Source organism: Lolium rigidum, chromosome 3, assembly GCF_022539505.1.
Source record: "Lolium rigidum isolate FL_2022 chromosome 3, APGP_CSIRO_Lrig_0.1, whole genome shotgun sequence".
Taxonomy (NCBI): domain Eukaryota; kingdom Viridiplantae; phylum Streptophyta; class Magnoliopsida; order Poales; family Poaceae; genus Lolium; species Lolium rigidum.
Window position 1 is genome coordinate 368325748 of NC_061510.1, and position 10511 is coordinate 368336258.

Genomic DNA, 10511 nt, shown 5'->3' on the forward strand with positions numbered 1-10511 from the left:
TGAATTGCCGACGACAGGCGGAGCACATGCGGGTCAGCGGCGGCCGGTAGAGGCAAGGGAACTGCAGCTTGCGCAAGCCGGTGGTGAAGTTGTGGTCAAAGCGAAGGTGATCAATTCAATCTTGTGGGCTGCTCAAATTTACACCAGTCGTGTGTTCTGCCTCCTTTCCCCATCAGTATTGTCCTGGTGCTCTGTTTATACTGCCTCAAAAGCAACTCCGAGTTTATAGGAAATGCACATTTTACATCTGACTTAATTTTGTGTAAAGATGGAAATGCAGGTTTATGGAAGCATCTGATGGATTTGCTCGCAGCTCTAGAAATATACCTCATTTGGTCATTTATGTCATTTATAAGGTAATGATTTACAGATCTCCTAAACAACAGCTAGATGTTTTTCAATTCGTCCACACACGTTTTTCTGGCCGCTCGATTGTTCTGAGATTTGTGTGCGTGGAAGCCTTCATGTTTCGTTTGTAATTCGGGCACACACGTTTTTGTGTCTGGCTGGTAGGTTACCGGGTTGTGCTGTCTGTTGGATCAGAGCCCGTTTAGTGATGTAGGGCCCCCATTTTTGGTTTTCTTTTTTGAATTTTTTTGGGCTTTTCTGCGTGTTCTTTTTGACTACCAAGGAATCGAGGCGTCTGCCAGTCTGAAGTCTCGGATACACAGAGGAATTGGCTGGTGGAGGAGAGAGGCGGCGCCTCCTTGTCGCGCGCCCATCGCCGTAAAGCCTTGTCGGATGACGAGAACGAGAGACGGAAGAGGAAGGAAGGTTCGCCAGCAACGTTATGTACTTATGTTCCTGCGAAGCTCGAATTTCGTTTTTCCCCATCGCTTTCTCGTTCTTCTGTGTATGGTGTGTGGGGGTCGCATGATTTCAGTTTGTTCTGTGTCCGGATTGGAGACTCCACTATACGATTGGAGGTGAGTTCGTGATTGGGCAATTTTGCGCCGCTATCCATGTGCCCTGTTGATTTTATGCGCGTGGAAGCATTTTCATGTCAATCAACAGCGTGCACGACCTCCAGCAGATCCGGTCCAGAACGACGACGAGAGCCATGGTCATCGCGCAATCGATGTCCAGCTGCGCCACAAGGTTGAACATGTCCTCGCCGAGCGTCAAAGGTGCCTCGTCGTGCGACGCATCAGCCGGCCCGGCCTTCTTCCTCGTGATCCTCGAGGCCTCCTGGGCGTTGCCGCGCCCTGCAGATCTTGCAGCATCCCCCCAGAAGCATCCCTCGATCCTGAAGCTGTGGACCTGGTGGCCGGGAGGACCAGGGTCTGTTGCCGGTGAGGTGTTGGCTGTGGGGGGTGCAGGCTAAGGACATGTATACTTAGGCTTCACGGTTGCTCTGCACGACCAAACATTTCTTCATTTTGATGAGCTGCTGCCATGCTCCCTTTGTCTGGCCTTCAGTTAGGGATCCAGAGCACATAACATATTTTCATTGTAGCATTCCCTTCCTTTGTGTGTCTGTCACTTTGTAGCAATTCCATTGGCGCATTTTGTGTCTGATTTTTACTGAACCATTGTGTCCGTGCAGCGATGGTGGTGTTCCTGTGTGTTAATTGCATTTGTTCATCCGTGTGGGGACAGTTTATTTTTGGGATGTGTTTTATAAAGCATCCATGAGGTTGTTTGAAGGGTTTCTGTTCGAACCTAGATTGCTGATGGTTGCATTTCTGCTAACGAGGAGAGATGAAACAACGAACTACGTTTAGCTTGTTGTTATGTCCTCCTTATGTTTTACTGTCTGAGATGTCCTAGTTTTTTGTGTTTTTGCAAGGTCGATTTTCTAAACCTTCGGAGCATAAGCTCAATGCAAACTACAAGTAAAGTGAAACATCATCACCTAGGAAACTACTATGGCATGCTAGTTTCTAGCTTCTCTTTTGAATTTTTGATAAGACGCTCTCTGATCAGCATCTCGAATTGGCACCATGGAAGTGATGTTGTGTTGGCTGGGGGTTGTATAATTTGTTTTGTTTGTGTTTTTTCGGTGAGAACAACCATACACATTTTCTGATGTTTTTTGAACTCACAATGACAGAGCTGATGATGGTACTGATATTTCTGATGTTGGGAATAGTGAAGGAGATAGCATATCCAGTGACAATGATCTGAGCTTTAATTTAGATGATGTTTTAATACTTTTTGAAATCCATTAATTTTTATCTCTTCTTTGTGCAGGCCTGGTATTTTCTGTTGCATGGCAATGTTTGTATGAGCCTTTTCCGATGACCATGCCATCCATATCTCGACTACCCTTATGTTTTGTTCATATATGTGAAGCATGATAATATTTTCTTTTTTCCTTATTTATGATGATGTATATGTGTGGACCAAATTATTACATAGAACCAAAGTTATAAAAGGAAAATTGGGTTAAAACATTTATATCTGAAGCATGACATGTTTGAGCCTATTTCTTTATTAATCATTTTCATTCTTTTTTTCATCCGAGCCTTTTTTTTTTGTAATTCTCATTCTCATTCTTCATTGTTTAGTCTTCTTTTTCTTTATTGTTATTCACTATCATTCATTGTTAGTCTCTTTCTTCACTTTTGATTCACATTTTGTCATTCTTCTGTTCCCACTTTGGATTTGATTTTTAGTCTGTCATTCTTCGTTTCTATTTTTGTTAGGATTGTCTCTCTTTTCATTGCTGTTGCTCATATAGATGTTAGTCACTTTCCAGTGGGCAGAAAGTTAGAGTTAAGTTTTGCGGTTCAGTCTTGAGTATTTGAGTCTTATTTATTCATCATTCATTGTTAGTCTCTTTCTTCGTTTTTGATTCTCATTTTGTCATTCTTCGGTTCCCACTTTGGATTTGATTTTCAGTCTGTCATTCTTCGTTTCTATTTTTTGTTAGGATTGTCTCTCTTTTCATTATTGCTCATATGGATGTTAGTCACTTTCCAGTGGGCAGAAAGTTAGAGTTAAGTTTTGCAGTTCAGTCTTGCGTATTTGAGTCTTATTTATTCATCATTCATTGTTAGTCTCTTTCTTCGCTTTTGATTCTCATTTTGTCATTCTTCAGTTCCCACTTTGGATTTGATTTTCAGTCTATCATTCTTCGTTTCTAATTTTTGTTAGGATTGTCTCTCTTTTCATTGTTGCTCATATGGATGTTAGTCACTTTCTAGTGGGCAGAAAGTTAGAGTTAAGTTTTGCAGTTTAGTCTTGAGTATTTGAGTCTTATTTATTCATCATTCATTGTTAGTCTCTTTCTTCTCTTTTGATTCTCATTTTGTCATTCTTCGGTTCCCACTTTGGATTTGATTTTCAGTCTGTCATTCTTCGTTTCTAATTTTTGTTAGGATCGTCTCTCTTTTCATTGTTGCTCATATGGATGTTAGTCACTTTCCCAGTGGACGGAAAGTAGTTAAGTTTTGCGGTTCAGTCTTGAGTTTTTGTGACTTCTTTATTCATTGTTTTCTGCCCACTGTTTTGAGTCATTCTCTGTTTTGGTTTGCCCTGTCGCTCATGTGAATGTTCAGTCCTGAGTATTTGAGTCTTATTTAGTCTTCTTTTTTTAGAGTTATTATTTGTTCTTCTCATTCGCCAGTCTTCTTTTTTCTTTAGTGTTATTTTTACTTGATTGGATTAGTCTAGCGATTTAGTTCTGAGTACTTGAGTCATATTCTTTCTCTATATTTTTTCATTTTTGTTTTCACGGGTAAGGGGTGGGTAACTCCATCTATGCCATTTTCTTGTTTAAGAGATTCATAACTTGGATAGATGGTTCCAAGCCCGGGAAAAGGAGGAGGAACCACACCTGTTTTTGGATGTTTTATTTGTTATGTACGGAAGAGAGTACCTTTCACCTCTATTTTGTTCATAGTTGTTTTTACCACAGCAAACCTATATGTGTAGCACCAGAGTATTATTTGTTTTCTATTATTTCACAGCAAAAGAAATAGTAACACACAAATAGTAGTTTGATATTGCTTTTTGCATAGCCGAGTCTTGGTCGGTTATTATTGTTTGTGGATGTCTGAGTATGTGTCTTTCTAAAAAAAGCAAGAGATACTGTTAGTATTTTTCTTTTTCTTTTTTCATATCCACATTCAGTAAAATTTTCACATTCATGCATCTCACATCTTTTTCTGCAGCAAAGGATTGGGAAGTTCTCTAGCCAGTGTTTCTGAAATTTTCTATATAAGCACTAGTGCAACGGTGTAGATTGTGTCAAATTTTCCTTCGAGGAGCCCCGTGAAGGTGAAATCACCCTGCAACTTTTGTTTACAATGGTTTTCAAAATATTAGTTTTATTTTTTAAAGTCATAGCTTTTGAACTTTTCTATTTTTCTATCTCTGTTGTCTACCGGTAAAGGCATGTGCTCATCACTATATCAAGTGAACATTCCAGCTTTGGTATTCTCGAAGGCATCATTGTGAACCTGCAAAATAATAGAATTCCTTTTCAATACAGTAAAACATATTGTGAGTCAAATAGGCATCGTTATTCATTATAGTAAAACAACCATGTCTATTTCTTTGTCTGTAGCGACATATTCTTCTTCTGATCTCTCTTTCGTTACTCTGTAAAAGATATTTTCATGTTGCAAATTAAACATTGCAAAAAGGGGCTGGGTGAATCTTGCAATGGGCGAGTACGACAACTTCCTCGAAGCAGAGTACTACATGACTACTGATGACAGGCTGCGGTTCAAGTCAAGCTGGAGAAGCTTTGTTCAGGAGTTTGGTCTGAATGTTGGGGTCATTGTGCTTATTCTCTTCCGCATGGAATGGAGTGGCTACATGAAGATCTATTTTGATGTTTTATAGCCTCCCATTGCTTCTTGCTGGTTATTTTGGGCAGGTCCCAAATTACTTCTATCTATGTATGGTCTAGTTCTGGGTGTTAGGTCTAAGAAATATGTGCCAAGGCTATGTATTGAACAACTGCTATCTACCATTTCCTAGGTGTTTATGCTGTCAACACAATGTTTATTCAAGAGGTTTGAAGAAAAATATCAACACAATGTGTTATGCATCAGTATCGTGGTAAAGCTTTTCTTTGTCAAGCTGATCTATGTTTCTAATGTATTTCTTCTGACACTTTTCTTTGTCAATGTTGGGAGCGTGCACACACGAGGAGCCCACCCGGGAATGAGGCTTAGGGCCCGAATAAAAATCTCACGTTAGCCCACCCGGGAATGAGGCTTAGGGCCAGAATGAGAAGCTCACGTTAGGTCGCGCCAGAAGAATGAAATGGAAATGGGAAACGAGTGTAAACGAATTGGAAAACAGTTGTTTTCTGAAGTCGCTTAGAATGAACCGGAAATGGGACAAATGACGTGTCCACACATTATTAGTCGAAAAAACGAGTGTAAATGAATTGCAAAACAGCTGACTGTAAATTAGACAGTCCCATGATTTAAAGTTCAGATGTCTCATCCTTGGTATTTTCTGTGTATAATCTATGTTTGATATATAAAGGGGATTGAAAGTGTAGGTTTTTTGTATTTGGGTTCAGTTAAGATATTTAAACAATATTTTATGCTGAATATTCTTTTACGGATATGTGTTTGTGTATCTTACTGAAAGTTGTTGTATGGGCCGGGTACCTCCAAAGGATTTCATTCCCTTTAACCATTTTATTGTAGTGAGTACTGTAGTGTGCTGTGCCTGGACCTTGACGGCGCCAATGTTATGTCCTATATTGTCTTCAAAGATTGGCTGATCGAATCCCAACACCGATTTTGCAATTTACATTGACCATTGGTTGAGGAGTGGCCAGCAGAAGATGCACAAAGTAACAAGAGGAGGGGCAAGGTAAATTTATGTATTATAGTTGTGCATTAAGTACTGTGAACACATTTTATGTCTACCTTCCAATATCTAATTTATATATATTGTATTTTTAGGGACCATTTTTTGATGTACTTTGTTTCTATGTAATGTGTCTTTCCTAATTATATCTGGTGTGGCTCATATTCTTTAATCTGTCAAGGTAAACGACGGTCTTCGTCATTGACTGCAAGGGGAGAGCAGCTTAATTATTGAGTACCTCAGAGAGACTGCGGATTGAAGACCCTCATTCCTGGTGAGGACATTAAGGAGTGCCTTCTCTAATTATATCAGATGGCTTTCTGTTTGCCAAAAAAAAGATGGCTTTGAGCTTCACTAGATGTGTGTAATACTTGCATTGATCTGTTTTGATAAATTCTTGCACATCTGGTTACTATTCATCATGGTAGGTTTTACGGATCCTACCGTTGCAGGTAATTTTATTTATTGCAGGTGACGTTCTGTATCTAATGGGAAGGTTAGTTGAAAGGTGGTTGAACGAATGACTGTATATGGTGCAAAGCTTATTTTCAAAGGTACTTTGTTGTCATTCTGTTGCATCTCTAGAGCCTATGGCTGTTGGCTGCATTGTGCTAATTTGCGTAATTTTCAGAGCTATACATCCTTTGTCTAATTAAGAACTTCTAAATAATCAGTTTCTTCTCCATTCCGTCACTTATTTGTGCATTTCTATTTTTGTGTTATAATTATGTGTTCCTACAAAGAAGAGCTAGAGTTATATGAATGTTCTGCTCATCTGGAAAGGAATAATACAATTCACCTATGTTTTTATATAACTTATTCCTTCGTATTTATTGCATATAGTCCTTCAGCATTTGTGCTTTATACCTCAGTATAATTAGCTGATTGCTTAGATGTTTAACTTCTATTTCTTAGTATTCAAATGGTATATACTTATTAACATTATCCCATCATTTTTTGCTACTTACAGATGTAACTCAAAGCATTGATGTTCTCTCATGCCAGCCGTTCAGACTGCGCTCATTTGTTTGCACAATACAGTACACTTATTGTGAAATTTGGTAAGGCCTTGCATACTGTTTTAGCAGTCAGTATGGTTTAGATACATTATCTTCTGAGTTTAATATCCTTTTTGGTTGTAATCAGCACATATGGCACAATTTTTTTTACCATGTGCTAGGCATGTTACTGTATCACGGGCTAACTGACTTCGTAAGTAATGTGGTCCACTGTATATATGTCAAACATGAGTTACTAATCGTGAGAGTAACCGGAGGAGTATATTCATGGTTGCAAAATCTTGGGTGAATTGAACTGCTTTGATATAGTATGCCATGATATGAAATAACCTATTTCCTTATACGGAGTTACAAACCCTTCCAATGTTGAACAATGGCTCATCGCCAAATGAGTTGTATGCCATGATAGTTCACATGCCTCTTATTCTGTTTTTTTTTTTTTGGACTGATTGGTCTAAAAGGTAATGAGCAGCAAAAATTCCCTATTGCATGAGTCATTGGATTAGCTCAATTTATTTGAAAAACAGATAAACTCAACCAAAGACATCCATTTTGTTTAAACAGGGTTAGCCATTGGTGTTTGCTTGCTGTGCTACTTTCACAATCCATCATTTTGTGTTTTGAATATATACGAGTCTATAAAAGGAGCCACAGTAGGTATCTGCAGTTTCAGAAAACTGTAGTGCTTGGAAGGATTTAAGAGAAGAGGTTACGCATATTGAATAACTCAAACGTTTCAGTACTTTTTTCTCTATCTCTGGTTAGTCTCAACTGGTCAGGGTTAGCTAAACATTTAATGGTTCTCTAATGAACATATACAATGGTTTTTTCATGGTTCTTCTTTTTGCGTTGACGTTTTTATTTTTGGATTTTCCTAAATCTCTTTGAGGCTATTTTGGTCCCAGCTTGCCCAAATAATCCTAAATTTTTAATGTTTTTCTAAGGGCATGTTTTTGTTAAGCCAATGCAAATGGATTCGTTTTAAAATCTGTAATGTTGTGAGGTACAACACTTGGTAAGGGAAGTGGTATATAGACATGGGAAATTCTTTTATATTGTGTCATATAAGGTTGATTAGTTAGTGCCAAGGTTATTACGGTTTTTGTGGTTCCAACTAGCAAATGTTGTACTGATTTTCTAACGGCTACTGTTACAGATGTGTCATATAGGCAGAAACAGAGCATTCACAATTAGAAGTGAGACATCAAGATAAAGCATATCTTTATCAAAGAAGACTCCAAACATTAGTGGCACTAAGCTGTAAATGCAACTTATACAAATAAAAAGAAATAAAAAAATTATTTCTCAAAATTGTTGAGTTTTTCATGCTCACTGATTGAGTTTTTGCAGCATTTCTTGCATTCGGAGAAGAGAAAGAGGGCAATAACGAATCCAAAAATATCAGTTCAACTTGACCCTGTTTTTGTCAGCTTGAATGCCCATGAGGCCATGATCAATCCTCGCAAGGTTGCTTTTCTAACATGGATTAAGGGAGAGCTACTGCAAAATCCCTGGAGCCAAGCAGAAATGTCAAAAGGAAGCCAATACCACTGTTGTTTCAAGATTAAGGTGTAGAGGAACATGATGAAGAAGCAAGTGCAAGCTTATCTACTTTTACCTTATGCTTTTCAGTGCCAGACTTGTATGGTTGTTAGTATTTGAATTTTAATTGATGATAACAAACTATGAATGCTTGCTTGTATGGCTTAATATTTTCGTTGAGTTTAAGTGCTAGACTATAGCTGGAGCATAATCGTTCAATTTTCTTTACAGTTGTATATTTGCAGGTCTGAAAACATACATTTCAGTTCAGATCTACAAAGAGGAAGCCTGAAAACATACGTTTCATTTCAGTTATATAAGGGATCACACATTGGATGAAACTTCACATTGCATTGATACAGTTACAACTTTGATTTCCAACACAGCTACATAGAGCGATGGTTACACATTTACACTTCATTTTCCGATTGAAATGCTAGCAAAACATACACAAATGGAGCAACTCCTTTACTTTTTCAGCACTAGCTATTGAGCGATAACGTATAGGCACGTGCAGGCTGCCTGCCTCTGACGGGCCACAGCTAATGTGGCACGGCATCAACCGACTTTCCTGCTGCAGATGTTGTGTGGCGGGGCAACCCTCGCCCCGACTCAGGACTGACTCCCTCTTCTGCGTTGCTGCCCATGATGGCAAGAGGTGACGAAGTGGACTAACAGCCACGGCCGCCTTTGCTCTCCGCCTCTACCGGCTGCTGCGACACTAAACGAGTACATACCAACTGCTCTTGTGTACATGTGTATGTCTAAAATCCAATCCAAAGATTGTAAAAATGTGTCAATTATGAAATAGCAGAAGACTGCATGTACAATGCACTTTCCACCTTATTTCTACCATTGTTATGCAAAATGTAAATCGACATGAATTCATGGGATCGTGCGCCAAAGCGCACATCTAAATCTAGTTTACATAAAGGGGATGAGGGATAGAGTGATACAAGGAGTACAGAGTAAAACGACTAGACAAAAAGGGATTGCAGCCAATCAACAAGAGCTTGAGTAGAAGCAGCCTTTAAACGATATGTCTGAAGCTGAATATCACTCTGAAAATGTACTTTCCACCTAGCCAGAGAGGATTCAACACCCTTGAAAATCTGACCGCTTCTCTCCTTCCAAATATTCGCACAAGCTAAAATTTCCAAGAAGAAAGGACCCACAAAATTGCTGGCTGTCTGTTCAATTCTGAAGTATGATGGCCGACATATCCTAATGTATGTTTAGGAAATTCCAAAACTGAGCTGCGAAGCTGCACTCAAAGAATAAATGATTCATGATTTCAACGTGACTAATTGTGCACATCCCACAAAACAGCACCCCTTCAACCTGCCACTTTCTTCTAGACATGATGTCTTTCGTATTCAATCTATCCGTAAAGAGTAACCATGCGAACACTCTAAGTTTTGGTAAAGCCTTGGATTTCCATATGGAATTGATCACACTGGTTCCTTTAGAAGTGCGCTGAAAATACACTTATAGAATTTCGCTGATCCATATTGTGTGCTCCCCCAAGGTGAAATGGCGCTCATCCTCCCTTGTGGGATCCAGTGTTAATTGATTGGTGATGTCATTAAGATGATGTAATTTCTCAAAAGCTTCTACTGATAGAGGTAGAGAAAAAACTGAATCCAGCCCAGTAGTCTCTACGTACTGCTTTACTGATATATCTTCCTCCAAGACATAAGAAAATAACCGTGGGAAAGCATCACACAGATTTTGCTCATTAACCCAAAAAGCAAGGCCGAGTAACCAGCTCCAATTCTGCTAGTTGTGATTTTTTTCGAAATGGGGAATAAAATCCCGGCTTCTGCATCATGGTGATGCACACGGCCTTTTATTAAAAGTATAATAGAACACAGTTAAAACAACTCAGTCATCGCCAAGAGTTGATACAAGAATCAACCAGCGAAAGAAAACAAAAAAAGATGAACTACACATCATTGTAAACGCCTATCGTGCCGCCAGCCAGCCTGGCACAAGATATCCTGAGCGACCATCTGGAGCCGTGTGCATCCAATAGCCATAGCATCCCGCTGCCCCACCGGTGACAGGAGAGCCCACAACTGGACCCAATGTGACACCATATGGATAACCTGCAAAAGATGAAACGAAGATTTTTTGTTAAAAATAATATCATTCCTTGTCCTCCAGATA

General features: G+C 39.2%; 2 long non-coding RNA genes across 2 annotated transcripts; both read left to right on the top strand.

Moving 5' to 3' along the window:
* The first annotated feature begins 794 nt into the window (after positions 1 to 794).
* On the top strand, positions 795 to 4986 carry LOC124704254. Its single transcript, XR_007003515.1, has 2 exons — positions 795 to 4224; positions 4558 to 4986. It is a non-coding gene; the product is annotated as an uncharacterized LOC124704254 (long non-coding RNA).
* A 751-nt stretch (positions 4987 to 5737) lies between these two features.
* LOC124704255 lies at positions 5738 to 6479 on the top strand. The gene is made up of 3 exons (XR_007003516.1): positions 5738 to 5784; positions 5963 to 6055; positions 6234 to 6479. It is a non-coding gene; the product is annotated as an uncharacterized LOC124704255 (long non-coding RNA).
* The last annotated feature ends 4032 nt before the right edge of the window (positions 6480 to 10511 follow it).